This window comes from Mytilus galloprovincialis, chromosome 3 (genome assembly GCF_965363235.1).
Source record: "Mytilus galloprovincialis chromosome 3, xbMytGall1.hap1.1, whole genome shotgun sequence".
In the NCBI taxonomy this organism is placed as follows: domain Eukaryota; kingdom Metazoa; phylum Mollusca; class Bivalvia; order Mytilida; family Mytilidae; genus Mytilus; species Mytilus galloprovincialis.
Genome location: NC_134840.1, coordinates 47,463,330 through 47,481,798, shown reverse-complemented (window position 1 = coordinate 47,481,798; position 18,469 = coordinate 47,463,330).

Here is an 18,469-nt window from a genome sequence, read left to right as displayed (position 1 = left end):
AGGTTTTACACAGTGTGTTAGACACTTAATCATGATTGTAGTGAGTGAAAACTAATTTTGTGAGATCTCAACTCTCTTCATAATCTAGATCAGTGTATTAATACTAGTGAAATATGTAAAACAAATCAGAACAGGAATGAAACTCCATAGCATGATACACCTACAAACAAGACACATGTACACACAAGACTCAAGTACGAACAAGACAATATAAAAAATACCGTAAGAAACAATGCTCCAACTGAAACAGGCTCAAAGTATTTGATAATAGAAACTACAAGAAATCATGTTGTTCTACATTCGAATGCAGTACTACATAGTAGTTCTGATACACAAACTTCAATGTAGATAAACAAAAGGAACATTGTTTGTCTTAATTCAAACTATAAATTAGCGAGTTTCTTTTACTTTTCATTATTATTCGTTGGATACCAATTTTCGTGGATTTCGTGGGCACAGATAAACCACGAAATTAAATGTTTAACGAATGACAAATTTTCTAAAGGGGTTGTATGCAGACCTCGGCAAAACCACGAAATTAAACATCTCCGAACATGTAAATTTTCTTTAATCCACGAAAATTGGTACACGAGAATAAATGAATCCACAGTATTCTCAACAAAATCAAATGGAATGATTGAACAACAACTTACCCCTTAACTTTAGCAATAAGTGTTTTAGGCAAAACGTGAAAAATAAAGATCAATTTCAAATTCGTATCTTTAGGAAAGATATCACTGTGTGAATATTACCACTTTTATTAAATTTTACAGCTTGAATCATACTTCCACTTAAAAAAAATGATAAAAAAAAAATGCAAAAGCGTTCACAATTAATGACCATCTGAAAAAGTTGTTATAATTAAATGTAATTCGTTTATTGAAACATGAAATTTCGCTGTAAGCACAAAAAAACAAATAAGAAATTCACACCCTATAAGTTGGAGCCAGGGGGTAACTAACATTAGAATAGGTTTCATCATTTTCACAGACATGGTCAAATGTATGTACCCCCAAAAAACTAAGTCAAATTTTAAAGATAATGTCGAAGTTTGAATTAGATATAAAAATATTGTAAAACTTACCGAAGATACCACTTATAATTTTGGACTTCAACACTCATCAGTGGCACAAAAATCAAAATCAAAGCAGTTGAAATGCCAAAAGAAAACGAAATTGAAAGGAATTTAAAACGAAAAATCTAAAGGGGTAGTTAATCATAAGTGTTTTAATAAAATTAACGGTACCAATTTTCTTGCATCAGATGCGCATTTCGACAAAACATGTCTCTTCAGTGATGCTCGTGGCCAAAATATTTGAAATCCAAAGCTTATATAAAAGATGAAGAGCTATAATTTAAAAATTACATTTTATGTACAGTTTTTTTTTTATAGAAAATAAGTATCAATAATATTTCATTTCACAAAAGTGTTGATTACTTGGCTCATAAATTGGTATACCAAATGCACGTTTCGTCATTCATACTCACCTGTAGGAAGGCCAAAAGCAACAAAAAGTTGTGCCACATACAGTAAATGTACAGAAAATGAACAAATCTTGGAAACTAATCGATCCTATATATATATACTTATCTCAAAAGATTACCAATATTGTTATACACATACGTACATTTACATTGTTGATACCTATATGTTTTTACATTGCACAAGGTCATGTTTTTTCGCTGACTGATGTTGATGTCTTTGCGCTTAATTCATTCAGTAATGGATGTGTACTAATCGATGTCTAAGTCTTTTTTCTATTTTTTGAACAAGTTGTTATTGGCTTTGAACTGGCCTTCAGTAACTGCGAATACTCTCAGATCTGCACGTCTTGTCTTTTGTGTTTTTTCCACGCTTTGATTCGAACTGAAAGAAAAGCCCCTTCGACTGATTTTTTAAGTTTTTTTTTTGTTTTTATTACGTACTGTTACACAATTGTCCCTGATGCGGGGAGGGTTCGGCGCCATAATTTTATTTTTACCCCGCCACATTCTGCATGTGCTCCTCCCAAGTCAGGACCCTATATAATCTATTGATTGTTGTTTTGCTGCTGTATATCCTATTTGTTTTTCGTTTATTGTTTTGAACATAGGTCATGCCGTTATTTTTTCTAGTTTTATTTTTTTAATTTTTTTTATATTTGTCATTAAAGGGACCTTTTATGCAGGGTTAGTATTGCTCAGTGTTGAAGGGTCTACTGTGACCTTTAGTATAAATTCAATGTATTATGTTATCTGGTAGAAAGTTGTCTGATTAGAAATCTTCTTAATTTTATATGTAAATGAATTTTCATGTCAATACTGGCGTGCTTTATATCCTCGGGAACGAACCATAAAGTTGGATCGTCCCAGTTGTTTTTAAAACTCATAAGGTAAACAAGGCTTGAAATTCGGTATCACAGAGTAGTGTTTTGTCGACAAAAAATCCCTCAGTAGCGCTCGAATAAAACCAGTTGGAAGGTCAAATGAATAACGAAGTTGATGAACATTTAAAACCGAAAATTCATAAAGTTGTGTCAAACACGGATTATACAATCTATAAATGGAGTTAGGGGTACATTAGCGTTTTGAATATTTGCATTATAACTACTAATATCTCTAATACCGAACCCCTAGCAGCAGTTGCACCGGTCAAAAGTAAAACAACAAAATTACCAAACTCCGAGGAACTTTTTAAACGGAAAGTCGTAAAGCAAATGGAAAATCAAAAGCTCAAACACACCAAACGAATAGATGACAACTGTCATATTCCTGACTTGATTCAAGACGTTGTCAAATAAAGGCAAAAGTAGTATACCGCTGTTCAAAAATCGTTAATCTATGGACAAAAAACAAAATCGGGGTAACAAACTAAAACGGAGGGAAATGCATTAAATATAAGAGGAGAACAACGACACAACATTAAAATGTAACACACACAGCAACGGACTAAGCATTAGATAAAATCCGATGAGAATAATCAATATAACATCAAAACCAAATACATGAATTTGGGATAGAAAAGTACCGTGACACGTCTTATAGTAATGTGAATTCACACTCAAATATAGGAGAAAACAAACGACACAACGGAAACACAACGTAAAAATGTTACACACACAGAAACGAACTAAGATATAACAATGGCCATTTTCCTGACTTGGTACAGGACATTTTTAAAGAAAAAAATGGTGGGTTGAACCTGGTTTTGTGGCATGCCAAACCTCGCACTTTAATGGCATTGTTAAATATAACATAAAAATGACAACATAATAATACAGGACTTCAATACAAAACTAATCAAAGAAACCAAGCTTATGTTTTGGAACACTGACACGATTCGCAAACTCCAATAGTATACGACTTTAGAAGCTGAGAGTATCCTCGACATCAGGTGTACACGTTAGTACATATAATTTATGTATGTATTATAACAAACAGCAAAATGTATTTACAATCACTTCCGTGCTCAACAGAAAAGAGACAGATAAAAAGTAAGTTTTTCAAGCAACCGATTACATTTATCTGCATTATTACATAGTAGTTCTACTTTCTACATGCAAATTTATGGAGACATCTGATTGACATAGTGTTTTAGACCAGAAAATGTCGGCCATCATGAATGTGAAAGTTACAGAATTCTTGCTGAAGTCGATTCAATGATCAGAAAACAATCCAACAGACCGTTACAAGGAATAAAGACTATAAAATATAAAATGTTATGACATTATATTGTCTTAAGTCATTTCTTTTCATACTTAAATAACATAAACAACTTCAACAGGTTGCATGTATGGAAAGCCACAGTGGACCCCCCGATTATTATTATTTTTCCTTTAAAAATACACGGATACAAATAAATCTTCGGCTCTTACAATCCCGCCGATTATTATAAATTCTACAATCTTCGGCTTTTCAAAAAATGGTTCACTGTGGCTTTCCATAAAACCTCAGTTATGAGGCATCTGTTGAAGTAAAGTAATTTTGTATTTTATTTGACCATGATTCTATTTCAATCTTTTTTTTTTTTCATTTGTAACTCCAAATGTTGCACACTCATATTGGTCAACGTTCTTTGCAGTACATACTTTTTGATTATTTTTGATTTTTTCAAATATATAAAATAAAGAGAATCGGCATGATTGTAATTGGTACCTCTATTCACTGGGATCTAAATGACGTTGATTTGATAACATTTATGATCACCGGTTAACGGTACCAATTATCTGCATCAGATGCGCATTTTTACAATAAATGACTCTTCAAGCTCTATTAGAATTTGTACGGCCTTCAGCAATATTCATACCATACTTTAATAGTATTGTGCCATTTTAACACGTTAGTTCATGGTATATGACAGGCTGTAGAACCATAGACTTTTATATGTATTTTGATTTTCAAAAACGTAATCAATGTTAGTACAGGATTAAACAATATTCAAAGATCTTACTGCAATGTTAAATTAATATTGTTTGAAAAGGAATAACATTATCCAAACGACTATTAATTGATCTGAATCGCGCTTGATAAATAACATTACCATACAAATGAGTATGTGATATCATGTTTGTAATTAAACTGTGCAGGTACAATTAAACTTCTTCAAAATCAAATCTTTGACAGAATTTAGTAAACTTTTGACAACGAATCCTTGGCTTAATAATTTACAGGTTCTAAATTGATCTCAAGTTAATTGAAATTTATAACTTCACAACAGACACAGACATATTTTGACATTATACAAAAAGGGAAAATAAACAAAAGGTCACGAAAAATCGTACTTTTGTCTAATGTTTTGTTTAGAGACGGACAATTACAGCTTTTGATATTACCATTTTTGAATGTAGGATTTCTTTAGAAAATTTTGGCAGATTTATGTATATATCAGAAATTTGATTTTCTAAGCATAACAGAGATCAATATAACAGTAAATCTTATTGAATTTATCAATTGGAAAGAATTTAGATGAATCTTTTTTGGTTTGGGCCATTAACTGTGTTACAAAAAATTATAGGAACAAGTCTGCAATTATATGCGAGGCAAATTATTTCTTTGAAGTCTCCAAAAGTAAGTAAGTAACAAAAATACTGAACTCTACGGAATATTCAAAACGGAATGTCCTTTATCAAATAGCAAAAGCAAAAACTCAAACACACCAAACACACCAAACAAATAGAAACCAACTGTCATTTTGCTGAAATAGTATACAGGCATTTCTTTATGTAGAAAATGGTGTTTAAAATTAATGTCAATTATATTTATTCAATTTTGTTTGATACATACTTTACAATGTTATATCTATTAATTTTATATTTGTATGTTATATCTATTAATTTTATATTTGTAACTACCGTATTTGTGATTATTTAATAGAGAGACAGGACGATATTATAATATTTACAAAAAAGATATACAAGATCCAACGAAGACGAATTTCCTTTTTTATTAGAATGTTATAAATATGTTGACATTGGGGAACATTATATCAACAATATTATTGGAGACACCCCTCTACTTATAAATTGATACAATTGATATATGCAAAATATTACAGAACTAAACAATCTTAGTAAATACTTTAAATTGGTTAAGAAAACTATGTGATTAAAATATTGCTGCTAATTGTGAACAATTTCATGTCATGCTGTTATCGTACAATCTATAAAAGAGTGGTTTAATGAAGTTAAATATTGTAAAGATTTTTTCATATGTCTGTTAATGTGATATAGTGCATGTTTAAATAATTTGTCAATCATTGTGTGTATAAAGCATAAGATGTACTTGCTTTTGGAATTCAGAGAAGAGCAGCTCTATTTGTAGATGGTAACTTCTCTTCTTACAGCAGCGTTTCCAAAATGGATCTCAGACCTCAGAGGCACCATGAAAGTTACAATAATGTACAGCATTATGTACTACTTTTCGTTCTAAGTCTCACTTTTAGGACGCCAGATATGTTTATATGTCGCTTCGGAGAACCGTGTTTTTTCCGTAATTTAATTACCTTATTTATTTGTTTATTTGATATGTTTACTGAACTTGTGACGTGTTCTCGAAAGTTGCTGCTTATATATACAAAGTTTATTGGATTTATATTGTTAAAGCTGACATAAGAGGTAACAGTACTTCTACAGACTAGTAAGACTTCCTTTAAAGTAATGATATCCGGATTACTGTATAATGTTTGACACTCGAAGTCCTACAAAAGGACACATGTCCTACTCAAAAATACTTCCTTCTTTTTATCGATATCCTTAATCAAGAAATAGATGGAAAAGGAAGTCCGTTTAAAACCAAACTGTACCTATATATGATTTACTTATGAAACATAAAAGGTATGATAAAAGGAGAAACTTTTTTCCGAACTTGGATATAAAATCATCTTGTGGTTGTGGTTTAAAAAAAAATGCGAAAAATATGATTGCATATGGGCGTCAACAAAAAGGATATGTGCGCACCATGTTTCCCACCAGATCAACATTAATTGAAGACAGTTTATACTGAGTTATCGAATCATCAATATTTTTTATTTACATTTCGCCTTAAAGTCACAAGAAACCTCAAATTAAAAAAAATAATGCATATGTTTTTTTATAACTCAATGGATAGTTTTCATTATAAAACTTATGTACATATACTTTTTTCTGAAGAAAATTCTTTAATATATTCATATTTAGAAGAAGTTTACTTTTAATTGCTTCCTGAAGGAAGCAATTCCCCCGACATATTTTCCGTATGCAAAGTGACCTCAGTGTGACCCATCCCGTAAAAATCCGGTGATCGCAATACGCATGGATGTCCTTAAAATGAACTATTATCTGAATTTGCATGTTAAAAACGTGCTCAATTTCCATATTTTTTTGTTGATTTTTTGTTGACTGTTGACAAACAGGTGACAATCGTTAAACTTCGGCTTCAAAACACGAACTTTAATTACCTGCCATATTTTCACAACAACACTGACCGATTGAAAAAAAAAATTGACGATTATACGAAATTTATGCGAAAAAAAAATGATAAATTCGTGCACAGAAGACTAGTTTATGATGTTAGTATGCATTGGTTCAAGAATTGGAAGAACATTATTTTTCACCGGTCACTTGTTTCTTATGACTTTAAACGTTCGTAGAAGATTTACAGAAATTGTTAAATCACAACTAGATTGCTCCTGGTGGCCAGTTTTTTTTGTTGGCATGATTGAGACGGAATGAACATCGTTTGTAGAGAATCTTCCATGTATAATTGTTTAAGGCATTATGAAATTTAAGACCTTTACTGACGAACAAAAAATGGAATCAAGTGATAACAGTAGTAATGTCAAAGACCAAATGCCATGTGAGATAAATGTTCAAAAATTTAGTACGTTGTCTACCTTCAACAAGATGTAAAATCAATTACGTACATGTGCTCAACAACTGAAGGCTGCATCTGGCTACAATAAGGCTTCCAGATATTGTGACTTCCTCAATAACACATATCGATGGCCAAATAGGTGTTACATATTGTCCATTTGACTTCTATATATTTGCAGAAAAAAATTCTTAAAAAAATCATTTTTATGAATTAATAATTTTTTCCTTGATGTATATTATTATATGGTATATACGAACCCTGACTATTAATTTCATAATTTTTGGTCAATATTTAAAAAAGTTTCCCATTAGGTCTCTATGTTAATTGTATTTTTTGAGGTGTTGATTACCTGATGGAGTAAGTATAAGTAGTGTAACAGCCTTCTGAACAAAACAAAAACAACATACATGTGCTTTTAATGTTTGTTTATTTGTATCATGTGACTATACCAATTTGAATATTAAAGGACACCAATGAAAATGATCATCACTTTGTGGTTTTGATTATTGATTTTATATCATTATATAAGTTAACTTACTATACACAAGCTGTTCATGCTTTTAGCATGGTGAGTTGTATAACAATAAAAAGAGGCTCTGAATAGTTAAAAAAACAGATTTCAGTTAATAAACATTCAGTTATTTATTAATGTGCAAAATGCACATCTTGGAAGCAAACAATTTAGGAAAATAAAAAAAAATGTTTTTATAGTTGGTAAATTCTGTCATCTCTAAATGTCCACTAACATAACATATTCATTTTCATATCCTTTCCATATAAAGTACTATTTTACTAGTTTATACTATATCTTATGGTTTTTTTTTTAAAAGAAAATGGAAATTGCAGTTTCTTATCATAGATAGAACAACTATTACAATCACATGGCATGAAATATAAGTTTAGTTGATGGTCAGTAGAGGTCATCTTAATATTTAAATATGCAAAGTCACATGGTACAAATAAACAAACATTAAAAGCACATGTATGTTGTTTTTGTTTTGTTTAGAAGGCCGTTACACTACTTATACTTACTCCATCAGGTAATCAACACTTCAAAAAATAAAATTAACATAGAGACCTAATGGGAAACTTTTTTAAATATTGACCAAAAATTATGAAATTAATAGTCAGAGTTCGTATATACCATATATTTACATACATCAAGGAAAATATTATTAATTCATAAAAATGAATTTTTAAGAAATTTTTTCTGCAAATATATAGAAGTCAAATGGACAATAATCATAATTGACATAATGACGTTGCCTCTTTTTGTGTCTCTTCGAATTTTCAATCACATCACAGTTTCACAACCCAATGATTAGGTACTGGCCTTCAAACAGAATTGAGCTGTATTTCTGTCACGTATTGTTCACAATTTAGCAATATTTTTCTGTAGTCATAAAGCAGGCGGTTTGGCTATTCATTAAACCAGGTTCAACTCACCATTTTTTCTTGAAATGTCCTGTACAAAGTCAGGAATATGACAGTTGTTATCAAATAGTTAGTTTATATGTCAGTTGGCATTCGTTTTGATGTACTTCAGTGTTCCTGTTCTTTTGTTTTCATCTAATAGTTGATGTGTTTCCCTCAGTTCTAGTAAGTAACCCGAAATTGTTTTATCTCACTCGATTTATGACTTTGAACACCGTTATACTACTGTTGCCTTTATTTTCCATGTATTTTTTTTCACAGGGTCAACAAAGGAAAATTAATAAAACCTTGCCAAGTGAGTTTTAGATGTTAAGGAGTATAGATAATATGCGTATACGATTTTACAGGAATTCTAAATATTTAAACGGAAAAAAACCTTGAATCAGGAGAAGCCACGACAGCTGGATTGACCCAAAGCAGCCAATAGTTTATGCATAAAAGGAACATTACACATTTATAAATTTGTCGTAAGCATTGAAGTGGTGTCAGATAATGATGTTGTAAAAAATATATTGGAGGCTTAAAAAATGTATATACTCACAAGGTTACCTCACAAAAAAAGTTTATTGGTTTCAATGTCCAAATAGCAAAAGGAATTACTGATAATTGTTTTCATTTCAGCAGTCTAATGAATGGTCTGAGCGAGTGTTTTATAACCCAGAATTGTCTTCTCTAAATCGATGACTTTTAAACAGCAGTGTACTACATTTGTACTGTTGCCTTCATTAACCCAAAAACATGCTTTTGAATGATATGAATATGTGATCCAGTGATAAATAACTTTTTTTTTTAGATTTGTACCAACCAGTTACACTGTAGTCATACACATCATGGCTTTATGTTCAAGAGATATTGTTGAAACAAATCCAAGCTGTTTGAAAAATTGTACTTCCCTTATAAATAAAAACATCAATTTGAAAAATTAATTCATTTATTGATGAAAGAGTTTGATCATGATTGTATATTAAAATGAACAGAATTAGGATATAATTAACAGTAACATAACAATACAAATATATCATTTGATCAAAATAACTAAATTAAAACCTGATAATTTACCATAAGAGTGAAAAATAAAAATAAACAGCATATCGATGATACTAAAATACAATATAAAAAATCATAGAATATTAAGAAGAGGTTGATTATATGGGATTTCAAATTCAGACTTCCTTTAGCTCAATATTTTTTGAATTGTTTTTTTTTTTAGTTTTCTTTTTTTATAGCAGATATTCAACAACTTAATTCTACTGTATCCAAAACTTGGTAAGCCATTAACTTGATTTCTCAACAACAAACATTCATTTTCATCCAGTATCTAAGTTTAGTGAATGGAAGCCATGTGTAAATGGAAGCCATGTGTGGTATTTTTGGGTCATCACCAAAAATTCTTAAAGGAGAATATCAAGAACTTGGCATTATGAAATGATTTTTTAAAAGTTAAAACTTGAATTCTTAAATCTGTATTTGCTCTAGCTATATTAAAATGTGAGAGGTTATGCAAAGTGCAATTCCAATAAATTATTTCACCTTGCAAATACCAATCAACATGAAATGTCATTTGTTCTTGATCTGTATTTTAAAAAGTTTTTTCTGATTTTGATTGAATAGCAGCTATGGCTATGATATAAAAAAAAATGTTTGCACAAGCATCTTCTTTGTGTGCACTAAGTTGCGCCTTTTACACTTCCAGGTTATCATAACTTAAAATACAGCATTTCTACGAAAACAGTTAGCAATTTTCAGTTATTCTCATGATTCTCATAGGTTTTTCTGTCTAGAATTATAATAGAATGAAATTCAAAACAGTGTAGCTGTGGCCATTGATTGACACATTAAAATCATCCATTGACTGGGACAATTTACACGAACGTTTGTCTGTAACGACCACTGTTCACGACGTACCTACGATAGACATTTAAACTGTGGGGTCACCAAAGGTTTCTTAACGCCTTTAATTATAAAATAATTCGAAAAATTAATCAGGAATAACCTTTGTGTTTTGATTTATATTATTGATATAAATCAAAATATCGTGTTATTTCTGATTAATTTTTCGAATTACTTTATTTAGGTGTTGAGAACCTTTGGTGACCCCATAGTTTAAGTGTCTTTAAAAAGTACATAGTGAGCATTGGTCGTTACATACAAACGTTCACCTAAATTGTCCCAGTTAATGGATGATTTTAATGTGTCAATCAATGGCCACAGCTACACTGTTTTGAATTTTATTCTAAATACATTTATGTTACTTTTGTAAAACAAGAATGATGTGATCTAGTGATCATAGATACCCCTGCTTGCAGAATTGCTTTATATGGAAATTCAAAACCAAAATTAAAATTGAACATGACTTTATTTCATAAAATTATATCAGTCTTAAATAAAAATCAAAACTGTTTTTTCATTATTATCTTGGAACAAAAAAAATCTATATTTCAAGGAAACTAAAAGAAATATCTCTTGAATTGTATTTTAAGATCCATAGTGATGTGTTCAAAAGATTTGGTCAAGTGTTTTAACTGTTATCAGGAAACCACATAGAAATACCACATTTTTTCAGCTTATTTATGAGGTATTACTCTCTAACAGTTAATATCAAAAAAATTAAAATCAAAGGGCAGATGAATAGACATGGTCAAGAAAATGTGACACTCGCTTACTATAGAATAATAAAAACAGTTACTGAATTGATATTTGCACAGCTGCTCTTTATTCTCCTTTATTTGCATCCTATCATACATCTTTGAAATTATTGGTATTATTATACTTATCAACTAAATATGCTCATATAAATCCTAACAATACTAACAAGTTGTTGTATGAATGTACATTTAACATTGAATAGTGTCCAGAATAAAGAGTCAAATAACAGAAATACCAAACTCCAAGGAAAATTCAAATCAAAACGTCCTTAATCAAATGGCAATATCAAAAGTTCAAACACATCAAACAAATGGAAAACTACTATAATATTCCTGACTTGGTACAGGTATTTTCATATGTAGAAAATGGAAGATTAAAGCTAGGAGTAATTTTTTTTCCCCATCTCACAATTTTTTTCAAGTCGAAGAATTTTAAAATGACACTCTATATGAAAAATATTTGTTTTTGAAAATAAATATAAAATGGATATGGGTTAAACAATACACATTGATATATATAACAAACAGAAAATATGTCAAAAATGCCTTATGTTTGAACAAATATGATAGAGTGTAAAAATTTCAAGCCATGTTTATACACATACATGTACATGATTTAACAAATTTGAAAACCATTGGATGTGTTATCTTATCAATTTCAACCACTTTTTCAATTTTAGATGTGTTTTTGTCTCCTACAGTCTTAATTTAAAAAGATAACTTATATAAATTGTTGCTATTTCAATTTCTTTCCTGAAGTATCAATAGTCTATTTGAAAATTTGGTAATTGATTATGTTTTTAGAGATTTATTTGTAGAAGTTATTCTCCTCCAGAGGTGTACATCATCATTGCAAATAAAGAGCAAAAAGAAAAAGAAAATTTATCTGTGTGAAATGTGTTCAAATCTTACAATTGAATATAATCTATTGATATTTAGATTACTTAAAAGACCTACATTTACTTTCAACTTAATTTGATTTGAAAGGCAAACAACTCGGTTTGTCCAGTAAAAAATCTGTATTTATTTTAATATTTAGATCATCTGTTTAACTTTTTAATGTATATTGATGGGTTAAGATGTTGTTATGAATATGACCCCACATGTTGTTCGGTTCCTGATATGAATATGCCTCAAACTGACTAGTTCTAAAAGTTCTGAGTATTCTATAAAGAAGTTTTTACAAAAGGATTTGTTTAGTCCAACAACATCAATAAAATAAATTGAATTTATATACCTCCCAGGATAATTAAATAAATCTATTGGCTAATAAATGATCATGAGGTGTAACTAACTGGTCTATTTCAAACCTGAATACAGGAAAAAGTACATGAGTTACAGCTGAGAAAGAGTTCAGCAAATACATCAAAATATAATTAAGTTTATAAAAATGTTATATACAGAGGGTCCTTTCTGGTTAAATTCCAGAATCAGTAAATCATATAAATGAGCTTACAATTAAAACTATGATATAAAAACATATATGTAAAAGGTTTGATAGTGCTACTGTTGGGGCTAACATAATAAATAACGGCTGCTCAGTTAAACAAGTGTCGATAAACTCAGATTCAATCCTCAAGCCTAAAGGCTAACTTATATAATGCCTATCATCTTTAAAATTCTCTGGATGTTTAGTTGATAGTACATTCCTCTTGTAGGCCTTTCTGACCATGGGATCTAATAACAGCACAAAGTCAACTACAACTTTTATAAAATTTAAGTCAATAAATACATTAACCTCTTATATTTTTAAAAAGAAACTAAAATCTCTTAGGAAAAAAAAAACATGCAAGCACTTATAAAAATAGCTTGAGCATGACGTTACATATTTCAATATAAAAAAATTACACAGTCATTAATGTCAATACATATGACTACATGTACATACATTTCATTTGATTCATATTCATTCAGAAAATGTACTGCCACTTAACAAATAAACCATTACAAGTGATGAGCTTTATACATCTAACTTTTGAGCCATTACTACAATAATAGTACAATGTATATTCAATGAAAAATTTATACATTATCTTATTAGATCAAACAATAACACTGATGAAACAGTAATGTTGAAAGCATTTAAAATAAAAAATTCCCAAAAAGTTGTGCCACTTACAGTAAATTTACAGAAAATGAACAAATCTTGGAAAACTAATCGATCCTATATATATACTTATCTCAAAAGATTACCAATTCGATACTGTAATTAGATCCATGAATATTGTTTTCATCAGTATAAAAAATGATTTTGTTATCAGTATAATAAAACTAAACTAAATATTATTGTTATACACATACGTACATTTACATTGTTGATACCTATATGTTTTTACATTGCACAAAGTCATGTTTTTTCGCTGACTGATGTTGATGTCTTTGCGCTTAATTCTTCAGTAATGGATGTGTACTAATCGATGTCTAAGTCTTTTTTCTATCTAAAATTTTGAATAAGTTGTTATTGGCTTTGAACTGGCCTTCAGTAACTGCGAATACTCTCAGATCAGCACGTCTTGTCTTTTGTGTTTTTGCCTTGCTTTGATTCGAACTGAAAGAAAAGCCCCTTCGACTGATTTTTTAAGTTTTTTTTTGTTTTTATTACGTACTGTTACACAATTTTCCCTGATGCGGGGAGGGTTCGGCGCCATAATTTTATTTTTACCCCGCCACATTCTGCATGTGCTTCTCCCAAGTCAGGACCCTATATAATCTATTGATTGTTGTTTTGCTGCTGTATATCATATTTGATTTTCGTTTATTGTTTTGAACATAGGTCATGCCGTTATTTTTTCTAGTTTTATTTTTTTAATTTTTTTTATATTTGTCATTAAAGGGACCTTTTATGCAGGGTTAGTATTCCTCAGTGTTGAAGGGTCTACTGTGACCTTTAGTATAAATTCAATGTATTATGTTATCTGGTAGAAAGTTGTCTGATTAGAAATCTTCTTAATTTTATATGTAAATGAATTTTCATGTCAATACTGGCGTGCTTTATATCCTCGGGAACGAACCATAAAGTTGGATCGTCCCAGTTGTTTTTAAAACTCATAAGGTAAACAAGGCTTGAAATTCGGTATCACAGAGTAGTGTTTTGTCGACACAAAATCCCTCAGTAGCGCTCGAATAAAACCAGTTGGAAGGTCAAATGAATAACGAAGTTGATGAACATTAAAAACCGAAAATTCATAAAGTTGTGTCAAACACGGATTATACAATCTATTAATGGAGTTAGGGGTACATTAGCGTTTTGAATATTTGCATTATAACTACTAATATATATAATACCGAACCCCTAGCAGCAGTTGCACCGGTCAAAAGTAAAACAACAAAATTACCAAACTCCGAGGAACTTTTTAAACGGAAAGTCGTAAAGCAAATGGAAAATCAAAAGCTCAAACACACCAAACGAATAGATGACAACTGTCATATTCCTGACTTGATTCAAGACGTTGTCAAATAAAGGCAAAAGTAGTATACCGCTGTTCAAAAATCGTTAATCTATGGACAAAAAACAAAATCGGGGTAACAAACTAAAACGGAGGGAAATGCATTAAATATAAGAGGAGAACACCGACACAACATTAAAATGTAACACACACAGCAACGGACTAAGCATTAGATAAAATCCGATGAGAATAATCAATATAACATCAAAACCAAATACATGAATTTGGGATAGAAAAGTACCGTGACACGTCTTATAGTAATGTGAATTCACACTCAAATATAGGAGAAAACAAACGACACAACGGAAACACAACGTAAAAATGTTACACACACAGAAACGAACTAAGATATAACAATGGCCATTTTCCTGACTTGGTACAGGACATTTTTAAAGAAAAAAATGGTGGGTTGAACCTGGTTTTGTGGCATGCCAAACCTCGCACTTTAATGGCATTGTTAAATATAACATAAAAATGACAACATAATAATACAGGACTTCAATACAAAACTAATCAAAAAAACCAAGCTTATGTTTTGGAACACTGACACGATTCGCAAACTCCAATAGTATACGACTTTAGAAGCTGAGAGTATCCTCGACATCAGGTGTACACGTTAGTACATACAATTTATGTATGTATTATAACAAACAGCAAAATGTATTTACAATCACTTCCGTGCTCAACAGAAAAGAGACAGATAAAAAGTAAGTTTTTCAAGCAACCGATTACATTTATCTGCATTATTACATAGTAGTTCCACTTTCTACATGCAAATTTATGGAGACATATGATTGACATAGTGTTTTAGACCAGAAAATGTCGGCCATCATGAATGTGAAAGTTACAGAATTCTTGCTGAAGTCGATTCAATGATCAGAAAACAATCCAACAGACCGTTACAAGGAATAAAGACTATAAAATATAAAATTTTATGACATTATATTGTCTTAAGTCATTTCTTTTCATACTTAAATAACATAAACAACTTCAACAGGTTGCATGTATGGAAAGCCACAGTGGACCCCCGATTATTATTATTTTTCCTTTAAAAATACACGGATACAAAAAAATGGTTCACTGTGGCTTTCCATATGCATGAGAAAACCTCAGTTATGAGGCATCTGTTGAAGTAAAGTAATTTTTTATTTTATTTGACCATGATTCTATTTCAATCTTTTTTTTTTCATTTGTAACTCCAAATGTTGCACACTCATATTGGTCAACGTTCTTTGCAGTACATACTTTTTGATTATTTTTGATTTTTTCAAATATATAAAATAAAGAGAATCGGCATGATTGTAATTGGTACCTCTATTCACTGGGGTCTAAATGACGTTGATTTGATAACATTTATGATCACCGGTTAACGGTACCAATTATCTGCATCAGATGTGCATTTTTACAATAAATGACTCTTCAAGCTCTATTAGAATTTGTACGGCCTTCAGCAATATTCATACCATACTTTAATAGTATTGTGCCATTTTAACACGTTAGTTCATGGTATATGACAGGCTGTAGAACCATAGACTTTTATATGTATTTTGATTTTCAAAAACGTAATCAATGTTAGTACAGGATTAAACAATATTCAAAGATCTTACTGCAATGTTAAATTAATATTGTCTGAAAAGGAATAACATTATCCAAACGACTATTAATTGATCTGAATCGCGCTTGATAAATAACATTACCATACAAATGAGTATGTGATATCATGTTTGTAATTAAACTGTGCAGGTACAATTAAACTTCTTCAAAATCAAATCTTTGACAGAATTTAGTAAACTTTTGACAACGAAGTCTTGGCTTAATAATTTACAGGTTCTAAATTGATCTCAAGTTAATTGAAATTTATAACTTCACAACAGACACAGACATATTTTGACATTATACAAAAAGGGAAAATAAACAAAAGGTCACGAAAAATCGTACTTTTGTCTAATGTTTTGTTTAGAGACGGACATATGTACAGCATTATGTACTACTTTTCGTTCTAAGTCTCACTTTTAGGACGCCAGATATGTTTATATGTCGCTTCGGAGAACCGTGTTTTTTCCGTAATTTAATTACCTTATTTATTTGTTTATTTGATATGTTTACTGAACTTGTGACGTGTTCTCGAAAGTTGCTGCTTATATATACAAAGTGTATTGGATTTATATTGTTAAAGCTGACATAAGAGGTAACAGTACTTCTACAGACTAGTAAGACTTCCTTTAAAGTAATGATATCCGGATTACTGTATAATGTTTGACACTCGAAGTCCTACAAAAGGACACATGTCCTACTCAAAAATACTTCCTTCTTTTTATCGATATCCTTAATCAAGAAATAGATGGAAAAGGAAGTCCGTTTAAAACCAAACTGTACCGTCCTATATATGATTTACTTATGAAACATAAAAGGTATGATAAAAGGAGAAACTTTTTTCCGAACTTGGAGATAAAATCATCTTGTGGTTGTGGTTTAAAAAAAATGAGAAAAATATGATTGCATATGGGCGTCAACAAAAAGGATATGTGCGCACCATGTTTCCCACCAGATCAACATTAATTGAAGACAGTTTATACTGAGTTATCGAAATCATCAATATTTTTTATTTACATTTCGCCTTAAAGTCACAAGAAACCTCAAATTAAAAAAAATAATGCATATGTTTTTTTATAACTCAATGGATAGTTTTCATTATAAAACTTATATACATATACTTTTTTCTGAAGAAAATTCTTTAATATATTCATATTTAGAAGAAGTTTACTTTAAATTGCTTCCTGAAGGAAGCAATTCCCCCGACATATTTTCCGTATGCAAAGTGACCTCAGTGTGACCCATCCCGTAAAAATCCGGTGATCGCAATACGCATGGATGTCCTTAAAATGAACTATTATCTGAATTTGCATGTTAAAAACGTGCTCAATTTCCATATTTTTTTGTTGATTTTTTGTTGATTGTTGACAAACAGGTGACAATCGTTAAACTTCGGCTTCAAAACACGAACTTTAATTACCTGCCATATTTTCACAACACTGACCGATTGAAAAAAAAATTGACGATTATACGAAATTTATGCGAAAAAAAAAAATGATAAATTCGTGCACAGAAGACTAGTTTATGATGTTAGTATGCATTGGTTCAAGAATTGGAAGAACATTATTTTTCACCGGTCACTTGTTTCTTATGACTTTAAACGTTCGTAGAAGATTTACAGAAATTGTTAAATCACAACTAGATTGCTCCTGGTGGCCAGCTTTTTTTGTTGGCATGATTGAGACGGAATGAACATCGTTTGTAGAGAATCTTCCATGTATAATTGTTTAAGGCATTATGAAATATAAGACCTTTACTGACGAACAAAAAATGGAATCAAGTGATAACAGTAGTAATGTCAAAGACCAAATGCCATGTGAGATAAATGTTCAAAAATTTAGTATGTTGTCTACCTTCAACAAGATGTAAAATCAATTACGTACATGTGTTCACAACAACTGAAGGCTGTATCTGGCTACAATAAGGCTTCCAGATATTGTGACTTCCTCAATAACACATATCGATGGCCAAATAGGTGTTACATATTGTCCATTTGACTTCTATATATTTGCAGAAAAAAAT